The 12,791-nt window shown below is 36.0% G+C and overlaps 1 long non-coding RNA gene across 1 annotated transcript; it reads right to left on the minus strand.

Annotated features, from left to right (window-relative positions):
- Positions 1-1,414: 1,414 nt before the first annotated feature.
- Positions 1,415-10,782, minus strand: LOC121412749. The gene is made up of 3 exons (XR_005969662.1): positions 10,744-10,782; positions 10,102-10,177; positions 1,415-1,609 (listed from the first exon to the last, which is right to left on the minus strand). It is a non-coding gene; the product is annotated as an uncharacterized LOC121412749 (long non-coding RNA).
- Positions 10,783-12,791: the final 2,009 nt, after the last annotated feature.

Raw genomic sequence — 12,791 nt, forward strand, 5'->3', positions numbered from 1 at the left:
TTATGCTAATTTATGCATAAATCATACTTTTTGCTCTAATTCACTAAATGAAGCTCCTAGAATGCTATTTTTTGGTAAAAATTTTCTTTGTAGCATTCCTAACATCGTAATTTAAAAAAAACTTTGGTTTGGAAATAAATTTCTTATGTATTTTATTGTTTTATGAATTTCTTATGTATTTCTGTGTTTTTTTACTTTTTGTTTTTTATTGTTTTTTCAATGGAAATTGTTCCAGACATAATTCTGATAATAAACAAGGCAAAATTAATTAAGTTTAATCAGTAAAAGTAGAAATAATGATACATTAATGAATTTTGGCTAAATACGCAATTTGCATTGGATTTGTACATGAAATCACGTTTATGAGCAATTTTGAGTCTGACATGCACTTGCATAATGTTGCGTAATGTCGTAACCACGTACCCGGGCGTCACAACTTTGGTCTCAAAATTTGCGCGAGACTTGAATGTAAAGTCAGTGAGCTGGGAGGTGAAAAAAATTCGCGCAGCAGATACATCGCGAAAATTGTTGAGGGGGGGCCATTATGGCCCCCCCCCCCGGGAGAGTTAGGGTTAAATAAAATAAGAAAAAGGAAGGTGGGGACATGACATCATTACTTTACCAATTACACATTCATGATGACTTGCATATGACTATTTTCACAAAATATTGCTAAGCTTGAAATTCTATAACTTCGCTATTTGCTATTAGATTTTCAGCGTTTTGCTCGGTGGATTTTATTTTTATATGATTATTTTCAGCCTGGAGTACCCCTTTAAGGTATCTAACATTTATGAGTCTATAACACTATATTCTGACAAATTTATCGTTGAGGGTGTTCTTCATTCAAATGCAAGTATCTTCATTCGAAACAAGACTTGCAAGGTTACAAGTGATGAAAATACCGAACTAAAATAACCTGTTTAACCTTAAAAGAAAAGATTACTTGAAAAAAAAAAGTGGAACGCCTCTGACAGTCTCGCCTGCGTTACGCAATTCAATATAGCAGCAATGCTGACTTTGAATAAAAAACAGTGATACTTGATTACCCTAATGTTCAAGTTTACTTTCAAAGTTATGAAGACATTTCTAAAATTACTCCCAACATAGTCAAAGTTCTTTGACGCTAAATGACATTTAACCTTAATCATTTGACTAAAAACTAGTGCAAGACTATCAATGATACTTGATTACCCTTATATCCAAGTTTCATGAACCAGATCCATAAACTTTCAAAGTTATGACATTTAAAAAAATATCTCAAGCATGGTCACAGTTCATTGACCCTAAGTGACCTTTGACCTTAATCATGTGACCTGGAAACTCATGAAGGATGATCAGTGATACTTGGTTACCCTTATGTTCAAGTTTCATGAACTAGGTCCATATACTTCCTAAGTTAGGACATTCCATAAACCTTGGTTAAGATTTCAATGCAGATGCCCCAGCATGGTCAAAGTTCATTGACCCTAAATGATCTTGATCTTAATCATGTGACCCGGAAACTCATGCATGATGATCAGTGATGCACGGACATCTTTCAGCTTCTGGCCCATACGTGCACGTACTTGGCCCGTTGAAGTGCAGGGAAATTTGCTTGTTGTGTGTGCTGAATATAAGAAAATGAAAGGAAACAAAAACTGGCTCAAAGTCTCAAACTTTTATCAGACTCTACATCATTTATAAATATTAATTAAAGCCAAGTCAAGTTCCGTCTGTTTGTGACTGTTGGTTACTCAGCCGCAGTGGAGTAGGTAAGAGTCACAAACATAACAAAAAAACATGCATGCCCATGAAACAGGATTATGATATTAGGGGCAGATAAGTTAAAGCAAGAAAATCAAGATTTCAGGCTCGGTAATTTTATTTCTATAGTCCTACTTGATTGAAAATATCTTATGAAATGACAAGGAAATGACTTAAAGGAAATTAATTTCTTAAACTGGTTGATTGTCTAAGCCTTTGACTCTGTGAATTTCTAATTTCATTGGTCCGCCGCTCTGGAAGAAATTGTAATGGTGACAGACAGCATCGTTGTAAATGTAAAATGACAATACACTTGTCAGGGAAGATCAATCACTTACTTAACCCTATCTAGGCCGGGGGGCGCCTCGGAGGCCCCCCCCTCAACAAATTGTGCGATATTTTCGCCGCGCGAATTTTTTTGACCGCGCCGCTCGCTGTCTTTTTACATTCAAGTCTTGCGCAACTTTTAGATCAATTTTCGTCACCCGGGTACGTGATTCCGAAATTACGCAACATTATGTAAGTGCATGTGTGGAGCCGTGATATGTGCAAACGCCGGGATATGTGCAAACAACGGTATATGTGCAAAATTTCGCCGGGATTTGTGCAAACGGAATTTGTGCAAACGCCACGCCGGGAAATGTGCAAATCTATCAAAATTTATCAACGGCATCTGTGCAAACGTGACGACGGGATATGTGCAAATGAACAATTTTCACGGGAAAAGTGCAAACCTCCGGGATATGTGCAAATCACTGCATTTATCCATATAAAGGCTATTTCTAATGAAATGTTTCATAAAATTACTGTTAAAAAATGAGAAACATGCCTGCATAAAGGAGAAGCTATACAGTGACATCGGCAATGAAAAGCTATTCAGAGAGGCAGGGGGGGGGGACTGTTGCACCCACCTTGTAATAACGCCCACAAATGTAATAACACTTTACCCACAAATGTAATAATTTTTGATCGCCCACAAATGTAATAATTCCCACAAATGTTATGAATTTGAAGGGCTTTTTGGCAAATCCGTTCTTAACTAAAATCCTATAGTAATGCGTTCATATAGCACACAAGTGCAAAGTCTCTTTTCCTGACCCGGTTATTTAACAAATTATAATATAAATCCAAAGTCTTTATTCCAGACCCGGTTGTTTCAAAAATAATAATATAAACCCAAAGTCTCTTTTTCCAGACCCGGTTGTTTAAAAAATAATGATATAAATCCAAACTTCTTTTTTCCATACCTTGTTGTTTAAAGAATTATGATATAATTCTAAAGTCTTTTTTCCAGACCCGGTTATTTAAAAAATTGTAATTGAAGTCCAAACTAAGATGCAATAATGATATTCCAGTGGAATAAAAATGAGAATCGAGCTTAGTTTTTTCTTCAGCCGCTAATAGTAAATTTAGAATCAAGCATAGTCTTTGCTCCAGACCCGGTAACTAAAAGCTGAAACCCTATAGTAATGCATCTATATTGCACAAAAATGCGAAATCTTTTTCCATATCCACTTAATTCAAATATCATAATATAAGTCCAAAGTCTTTTTTCCAGACCCAGTTATTTCAAAAACTTAATTAAAAAAAAAAACAAAGACCCATGATCCTATTTATGCTAAATAACGTTGTTGTTGTTAGCTTGGGTTTTGAGGCGCGTGTCATTCAGATATGAATGTCATTCAGATATGAAAATATAGCGTAGTCTTTTTGTCAGACCCAGTTATAGAAATCATTAAAACACAACAATAACAACAAAAGAACGACCCTGCAAACCATAAAAAAATAATTTCTTGTATATTCCTTCCTTTTTTCTATGAAAAAACACAAATAACAGAACTTTTAATACATATGAAAAACACTGATAAATAAGATATCAGTAACCAATAGGGGGATTACTTCCCGAAAACGATAAGGTTGTTGATCAACGATCTATGATATATTATATAAAAGAAAAACATTTGATTAAGAGGGAATAACCATTCCATTCCATGTTTTCATTTGGCAATAAGTCATGATTGACTATTTTTGCCACCCACTGTATGAGAAGCAGGGTAACAATTTTAATTAGTGTTACTTTTATTACATCTTTTTAGCATTATTATTTCTTATATATTCATTCCTTTTTTTTTCTATGAAAAAAACAAAACCTTAAAATATAAACAAAAAGCTGAGGAATAAGATATCAGCACACAATATGAGGATTACTTCCCAAAAACGATAAGGTTGTTGACCGACGATCTATGGGATATTATATAAAAGAAAATGATTATAACAATAGGGGATAACGTTTTAACAAGTTCTTCGGTACTTTAAATTTTCAGTGGGCAAGCACCATTTGTAATATATTCAGCATTTTTTTATTAGTTACAATTCCAATAATCTCAGAGGCCTAAGATATATTTTCTGGGGTTATATTGACCCGTAAAGTAAAGAGAGAGACAGAGAGAGAGGATTTATGTGATCAAGAAGTGATAAGATAGGGAAAAATGATTTTAAATGACTGAAAGAGAGACAGGCATAGAAAGAGGAGCCCCCTCCCACACCCGTACCAGAGTTACGGGGTTAGGCTGTCCTGTCGATGGATTCAGGTCCATCAACATCTTAAGGTTTGATCTTTCCAGGGGACAAACGTCTTTAAATATGGTGTAGTCTTTGCTCTAGACCATGTTATTTCAAAATAGGAAATTATTAGAAAGGATAAAAACAGACAAACAATATTAACAAAGACGCCCCAATATCATTAATGTAGAATAACGTTGTTATTTTGGGTTTTTAAGGCGCGTACCATTCAGATCTGAATATTTACGCCTTTTGTTAATTTGTCGTTTTTGTGGTATGCGTTATCACAGTTTTTTTATAGTTTGGGAGAGGCTGGTGTCTAAATTTTCCTGATTACTCTTTTGCTTAATTTGTATTTTTAAGAGAACTGGGTGTGGGGTAGAGACAACTCTCTAAACCCAAGCATTTTAACTGGGTTTAATTTTAAAAAATGGTCTTAGCTTTGTTTTTTTATATATTTTTTATCTTATAAAGAAGTCTAAGCATAATATCCATGTTATTCAACAGGAATAAGAATATGACAAAGTCTAATGTTTTTAAGAATGTTTAAATTAATTTCTTAATGACTGGGTCTGTAAAAGAGACAACGCTCTAAACATGTGCTTTTCTACTTGGTCTTAATTTGGAAGATTGTTTGTTCTTAGATTCGCTGTTGGGGGTTGGGTTTTATTGGGTTTTTTATTCATGAAATAATTGTGTCTGGAGAAAAGTCTACAATCGATCTCCATGTTATTCCACAGTAGATAGATTATTGGGTATTCGTTTTAGAATATGGGTAAAAACTATTAAAAAAAAATAATAATAACAAAGTCTGGAGAAAGGACGTTTGCTATATCCATGCATAATTACAATGTTGTGGAGGGGTCTTAGTATTATTATATAAAAAAAACTGGGTGTGGGGTAAAGACATATTTTTTTAGTGGGTGTAACTTTTGAAAATTGGTTTTAGATTTGATTTTCTTTTTTAATTCATTTTTATATGACCTGGTCTGGAGGAAAGAGAACGTTTTAAAACTTGTGTTATTCCAAAAGAATGTGATAGGGTCTTATGTTAGAAGATTCTTTTTCGTAATTTTTGTACATAATGATTAGGTCTGGAATAAAGACAACGTTCTAAACTTCTGTTTAAAAGAGGTTCTTAGGTTCAAGGATTGCTTGGTCTTAGATTTGGAGTTATTTCTAATTTTACTATTAGCGTTATTTTGACAAACAAATGACTGAGTCATTATCCAGCATTAATAAGATTATGGAGTCTTTATACAGTTTTTGTTGTTGTTGTTTTGTTATTTACAATTTTTGATTAACAGGGTTTGGAGAAAAGGCTAAGCTCGATTTTGTTTTTTCCCCACTGGAATATCATTATGGTATCTAAGTTTTGACTTATATTATAATTTTTGAAAATTACCGGGTCTTGAAAAAAAACTTTGGACTTATATTATAATTTCTTGAAACTACTGGGTCTGGAAACGAGACTTTGGACTTTTGTGCTATATGAAGGCATTACTAGAGGGTTTCAGTTTCTAGTTTTAAATAACCGGGTCTGGAGAAAAGACTATGCTTGATTCTCAATTTACTCATGGCGAATATATTCACAATACATTCCGTATAATTCAAAACAACAACAAAGACATTGATTCCACCAGTTTTAATTAACTGGGTCTGGAGAGAAGACTAAGCTTGATTCTTATGTTTATTCCACTGGAACATCATTATCGTATCTTAGTTTGGACTTATATCATAATATTTGAAATAACGGGGTCTGGAAAAAAAGACTTTGGACTTATATTATAATTTTTTAAACAATCGGGTTAGGAATAAAGACTTTGGATTTACCTTATAATTTTTTAAACAACCGGGTCTGGAGGAAAGACTTTGGACTATATTATAATATTTGAAACAACCGAGTCTGGAATAAAGACTTTGGATTTATATTATAATCTTCTAAACAACCGGGTCTGGAGAAAAGACTTTGGACTTATATTATTATTTTTTAAACAATCGGGTCTCAAATAAAGACTTTGGGCTTATATTATTATTTTTTAAACAATCGGGTCTGGAAAAAAGACTTTGGACATATATTATAATTTTTGAAACAACCGGGTCTGGAAAAAAGACTTTGGACATATATTATTTTTGAAACAACCGGGTCTGGAATAAAGACTTTGGATTTATATTATAATCTTCTAAACAACCGGGTCTGGAGAAAAGACTTTGGACTTAAATTATTATTTTTTCAACAACCAGGTCTCAAAGACTTTGGGCTTATATTATTATTTTTTAAACAATCGGGTCTGGAAAAAAGACTTTGGACTTATATTAGGAATTTTTGAAACAACCGGGTCTGGAAAAAAGACTTTGGACATATATTATGATTTTTTAAACAACCGGGTCTGGAAAAACGACTTTGGACTTATATTATAATTTTTGAAACATCCGGGTCTGGAAAAAAGACTTTGGACATATATTGTTATTTTTTAAACAACCGGGTCTGGAATAAAGACTTTAGATTTATATTATAATTTGTTAAATAACCAGGTCAGGAAAAGATACTTTGCACGTGTGTGCTATATGAACGCATTACTATAGGATTTTAGTTAAGAACGGATTTGCCTAAAAGCCCTTCAAATTTATAACATTTGTGGGTAAAGTCATTATTACATTTGTGGGCTATCAAAAATTATTACATTTGTGGGTAAAGTGTTATTACATTTGTGGGCGTTATTACATTTGTGGGTGCAACAGTTCCCCCCCCTGCCTCTCTGAATAGCTTTTCATTGCCGATGCCACTGTATAGACCAATTTCACAACGTGAGAGGGCAGCAGACTGGTCGCCATGCTGCGGTGGGCGAATCAACTTTTATAGTACACAAGTCAATAGGGTATTTGGTACATTCGTTCGATTTTTTTTTTATTTTGGACCAATTGAGCAGATTTCTTGTAAGATTCACAATGAGCATTAATCGGAGAAGTTCAGGTCGCAGCTGTGCTGTGTTCAATTGCCACAACAATTGGAGAAAGCTTCAGGATTGTAAGCAAAGTGAATGTGAAATTCACTCGCCTTGGACTCATGAAGCCCGTTTGTGTGTGAAGCCGTACTCCCTGCATAGGTTTCCATACCAGGCCGTGATGAAGGAATGCGTCGCCAGTGACCCTCTCTTCCCCTTCCTCCTTTCTCCTAGCTTCCTCTCTGTTTTATTCTCTTGTCTTGCCCCCTCCTCTTGGATCCTTACAGGCCTGCATAAAATGTGGTGGTGGTGGTTTTTGTGGGGGAGGGGGAGGGAGGGGGATTTATGTGATCATGCTTAGATGGAAATATCAGTCCCTCTCTCCCTCTCTATCTCTCTCCCTCTCTATCTCACACTATCCCTCTCTCTCTCTCTCCCTCTCACTATCCCCTTCTCTGTATTACATTATCCCCCTCTCCCTCTCTCTCACACACTCTCTCGCTAGCCCCCACCCCTCTCTCTCTCTCTCACTACCCCCCCCCCTTCTCACTATTCCCCTCTCCCCTCTTACTATCTTGGTCATCATCAACTCACTTTTACTGACAAAACTAAGGGGAAAAAGTAGCCAAAGTGCAAAAATTCAACACACCTTCATCGGTCAGATATGGCCATTGTCTTACATCGTCTACCCAGGTGTCCATGCTTTATTTTATTGATTTATGATGAAGTTAATGACACAATATCAGAGCTTATCTGTAATCTTTCATTGAATTTGTACACAGAGCCAATCGCGGTCAGCGCACTTGCCCACCGCAGCAATGGCGTCGCCGATAGAGGGCCAAATACATAAACCGGCCGTGAAATTGGTCTATAGCTTCTCCCTTATGCAGGCATGATTCTCATTTTTATTAGTAATTTTATGAAACATTTCATTAGAAATAGCCTTTATATGGATAAATGCAGTGATTTGCACATATCCCGGAGGTTTGCACTTTTCCCGTGAAAATTGTTCATTTGCACATATCCCGTCGTCACGTTTGCACAGATGCCGTTGATAAATTTTGACAGATTTGCACATTTCCCGGCGTGGCGTTTGCACAAATTCCGTTGTTTGCACAAATCCCGGCGAAATTTTGCACATATACCGTTGTTTGCACATATCCCGGCGTTTGCACATATCACGGCTCCACAGCATGTCAGACCAAAAATTGCTCAAAAACGTGATTTCGTGTACAAAGTCAATGCAAATTGTGTTTTCAACCAAAATTCATAAATGCATGATTAATTTTAGTCTTGCTGGTCTAAATGTAATTATTCTATACTTTTTATAATAATAATAATAATAATAATACATATAATTTATATAGCGTCTTTTCCATTTTGATTAAATGCTCAAGGCGCTTAAGAGAGTAAGACATATAAGTAAAGAGAACTAAGTACAAAAAAGGGCAAATTTAAAAATGAGGAAATTTACTGTCTTCAAACCTACAAACCTAGTACCTGCTGGTGAACAAAAGCGATTTTAGGTTGCCCTTAAAGGATGTTGCAGAGTTTGAGTTATTCAGCTCCTGTGGTAGTGAATTCGACAGGGCTGGTCCTGTTATGATCACAGAAGAGTCCCCAACAAATTTCATTGAAAAAAACAATGAAAAACGAAAGGTCAAAAAACAGAGAAATACATAAGAAATTGCAAAAAACAATATAATACATAAGAAAATGATTTGATATTGCAATTTTTTCCATGTACACTTGCTAAGAACAGCACAAAGAGTTTCTATACCAAGAATTAGTACAATTGGAGCTTTATTTAAGGAGTTAGAGGAAAAAGTATGATTTCGCATACTAATTACGCATAAATTAGCATAATCACGTAACAGCAATTCGCATGAAATAAATTACTATACGATCTTGTACATTATGTCCCAGGCAAATCGCATGCCAATTTTCGGCACTATCGCGCGGTCGACGGCCGAGATCTTAGGGGGGGCCTGGGAGGCCCCCCCCCCCCCGGCCATATGAACTCCCAAAATACCCCGGCCTAGATAGGGTTAAAACATTAAAATGTTTTCTATGGTTACGTAGATTCAAATCAAAGTCGGTGTCCTTTTCCTCCGTTTTCTGTTCGTTTGTTTTTGTTTCCACGTCAAAAACTTATTTTGTAGTTTCTATTTCAGGGAGATTCACCCTAACCCTCCGCCTTGAAATTATTGACAAGCTTGGTAATATGAGAAATTACAGAGCATCTTCCTATTTACATTTAAATATTTAAATATGATTTTATGATATCACAGACGATATTTATTGCCCAAAATGTCATTTTCTCAAAAATTGAAAGTGATTTTTTTATTTTTGCGGTGGATATATCATCAGACACATCATTTCATAGCCCCTTGTACTAGAATTTACCATAATGCAAATCTGTGTGTGAGACAGTGTTATTTGTGAATGTCGATATGCCAGGGCTAGCAATGGAATTCATCCGTTTAGAGTGCCAATATCCTACAATCATATACCAAGAAAGTCAGAAAGAAACTTTAACATAAAAAAAAATCACCAATTCAATGAAAAAGCATGTCCGGAAAACATAACTCTCATATAGATGTATGTCCTGAAAGAGCATCTACTCCATCGTAATTTTAGATACCATTTTTATGTGGTATATGTTTAACCTTGGATAATTAAGAGGTATTCTTTGTTGTGATGTAAAATTCTATTTGCACCAAAAGCATGAATGCAATGCTCTGGAGAAGATACTCTTTCTTGACATATGATATTTTGTTTTCTGGTCATGGTTTTCCATTTAATTGGCCACAGAATCTTGCCGTAAATAATAAACTTTTAAACTGACCATCATGGTTCCGCTGGTCTTCAGTCTTTTTCTTCTTTAGAAGCTCTGCCATAGCAGATCTGTCAGCTTTCCCAATCTGCAACAAAAAAATGGAAATAAAATATGAACACATATGGAATATGATTAGAATTTTGAAAATTGAAATTCAATTTAGCCCCCCCCCCCTGCTCAACATTTTTCAAAACCATTCAGCTGCGATTTTTTGGGGTGACCGCGCCGCGCCACTCACATTTAAGTCTCGCATATCTTCTGAGTTCAAATTTGTGACACCTGGGTACGCGGTCATGTGCAAATCCAATGCAATTCTGTATCTAGACTAGGAATCCAGACAAAATTCATAAGTGTATCATTATTTTTAGTTTTTCTAAAGAATTTTCTTTTATTGAAGTAGTACCACCAATACTTTCCAATTCCATCAATTTTTTTTTCAAGTAGAAATTTAAGAGTAATTTTTTGAATCACCACTGGCAGCGATATCAAAGTTATGTAGAAGTCATTTTTTTGCAAATCACAGAATAAAGTCTGGCCTGCTTCAGGTAAACACTTATCACTTTGGACTAAATTTCCTGGCTAGTATGCTTCAAAATTTCCTGATCCATGCACATCTTAAAAATTTAAGTTGAATGTAAAGTTTCAATGTACCCTCTTTCTCACATCTTTTTTTGAGGTTGAAGCCTCATCATCCATGTCCTCATCTGTGGCATCAGACTCATCCATAGCCTCATCTACTCTGGTTGCGGTGTTTAGGAACTCCTTCTCTTTCTTTAGTACATCAGCTTTTTTTCTGTAAGGGACAGGCACATTAAGGACAGACATAAATAATCAGAGTAATTTCAAAGAGCCATTAATGAAATGCATTGTAAAAATGGGGTTTTAGGATTATTAGATTTATTACTACAGAGTACAGACAAGTTATCAAATCAGAATGCAGAAACCAGTTTTTAAGTTATAGACGTAAATAATTTTATCTGAATTCTGTACACACAAACTATTTTGAGTTGTAGACATATTTTTCAGTATATCTAATTAAGATAATTATTTAAAAACTAGTAAGAACTTTCACATTATTGAATTTGCCCCCAAATTTGTTAATTAACCGATGTTATGCTAATCCAGTCTAGCCAGGAGGCTTCTAGACAGTAAAATTCATTTACTAACGTAACTTACTCTCATACGAAGCCAGGGCTTCTATCGTATACATGTGCGTGTAGGCAGCCAAAACCTGAAACTTTCGCCCCTGAGATTTCTACTTTCTCTCTAAAAGATCTAGCCCTAAATAATGTACCTGGGATACTTCATTTCCGACATTTCTATGCTATGGATTTTATTTTTAGACAAGAATTCATTTTAAAAATGACAAAAATATCATGAAAAAAAGAGACTTGCCCGATGTTTACACCGCCATCTTGTTTTCTATTGTTCTTCACCCACGATACGGACGCTTGCGTCGCATAACGTGGGTGAGAGTAGCCAGGCGGCTTCTAGAGAGTAAAAATCATTTTTTAACGTAAGGTTACTCTCATACGAAGCCAGGTCTTCCTTCTCATAGACACGTGTGTCGGGTAACGTTGACGAAGAACAATACTCAGTAGGAAGCAAGATGGCGGCGTAAATATCGGGCAAGTCTCTTCACAATATTTCTCTCATTTTTTTATGAATTCTTGTTCAAAAATAACGAGAGTGCAGCCGTCACATGGCAAAACGATGTATCTGAAAATGTTGACTTTTTCAGGTTTTGACATTAGGGGGGGGGGGGGTTCAGGGAGCTCTTTTCATTTATCTTACTCTCATAATTACAGGTGTTTTCCTTTTCAAGATAGCATGGGCTATCTGCAGTACTTTTTTTCAAATTTGCCAACTCGTTTGATGGTAGAAGGATGTATCTTACAGATACACTCCAAAAATGCCGCAGTAGAGCGCAATGTTTTTCGATAAAAAGGTGTATCTGTTAGTTCCACTTTTCTGCCATCAAATGAGTGAGCGCACCCAGCTTCGTGAAATATGGCAAAAGGGTGCATCTGCAACATGCATCTTTTTACCATAATCGCTGAGCCACAAACTTCATAGACTAGTTTATGGCAAAATAATGTATCTGCAACATACATCTTTTTCCACAAATTGTGAGCCCCGAAAGTCAGAGACTAAAAGAGTGCAGGCGCGGATCCATGGGGGGCGAGGGGGCCTTGCTCTCCCCCCCCCCCCCCCCTCTCGGCCCAAAAAAGAGAGAGGGAAAGAAAGAAAAAAAAGAGAAGAGGGGAAAGAAAAGAAGAAAGGAAGAAAAACAGAGAGGAAAAGGAGGGAAAGAAAAAACGAAAAGAGAGAGAGAAGAGGGGGAAAAGAGGAGGGGGAAAGAGGGAGGAAAGGGGGAAAGAAAAGAAAAAGGGAAGAGGGGGAAGGAAGGGAAGGAAAAGAGAGAGGAAAAGGGGAAAGGAATAGAAAGGAAAAGAGAGGGAAAGGAAAAAGAGAGAGAGGGAAAGAGGGGAAAGGAAGAGAAGAAAAAGAAAGAGGAAAAAGAGGAAAGAAAATGAGGAAGAGAAGAAAAGAAAGGGGGAGGGAGAGGGAGGAAAGAAGAGAAGAAAAAAAAGAGAGGGAAAGAATAGAAGAAGGAAAGAAAAAAGAGGGGAAAGAAAGTGAAAAAAGGGGAAGAGGGGGAAGGAAGAGAAAGGGAGGGGGAGGGAGAAAAAAAAGAG

Source organism: Lytechinus variegatus, chromosome 4 (genome assembly GCF_018143015.1).
Source record: "Lytechinus variegatus isolate NC3 chromosome 4, Lvar_3.0, whole genome shotgun sequence".
Lineage (NCBI taxonomy): Eukaryota > Metazoa > Echinodermata > Echinoidea > Temnopleuroida > Toxopneustidae > Lytechinus > Lytechinus variegatus.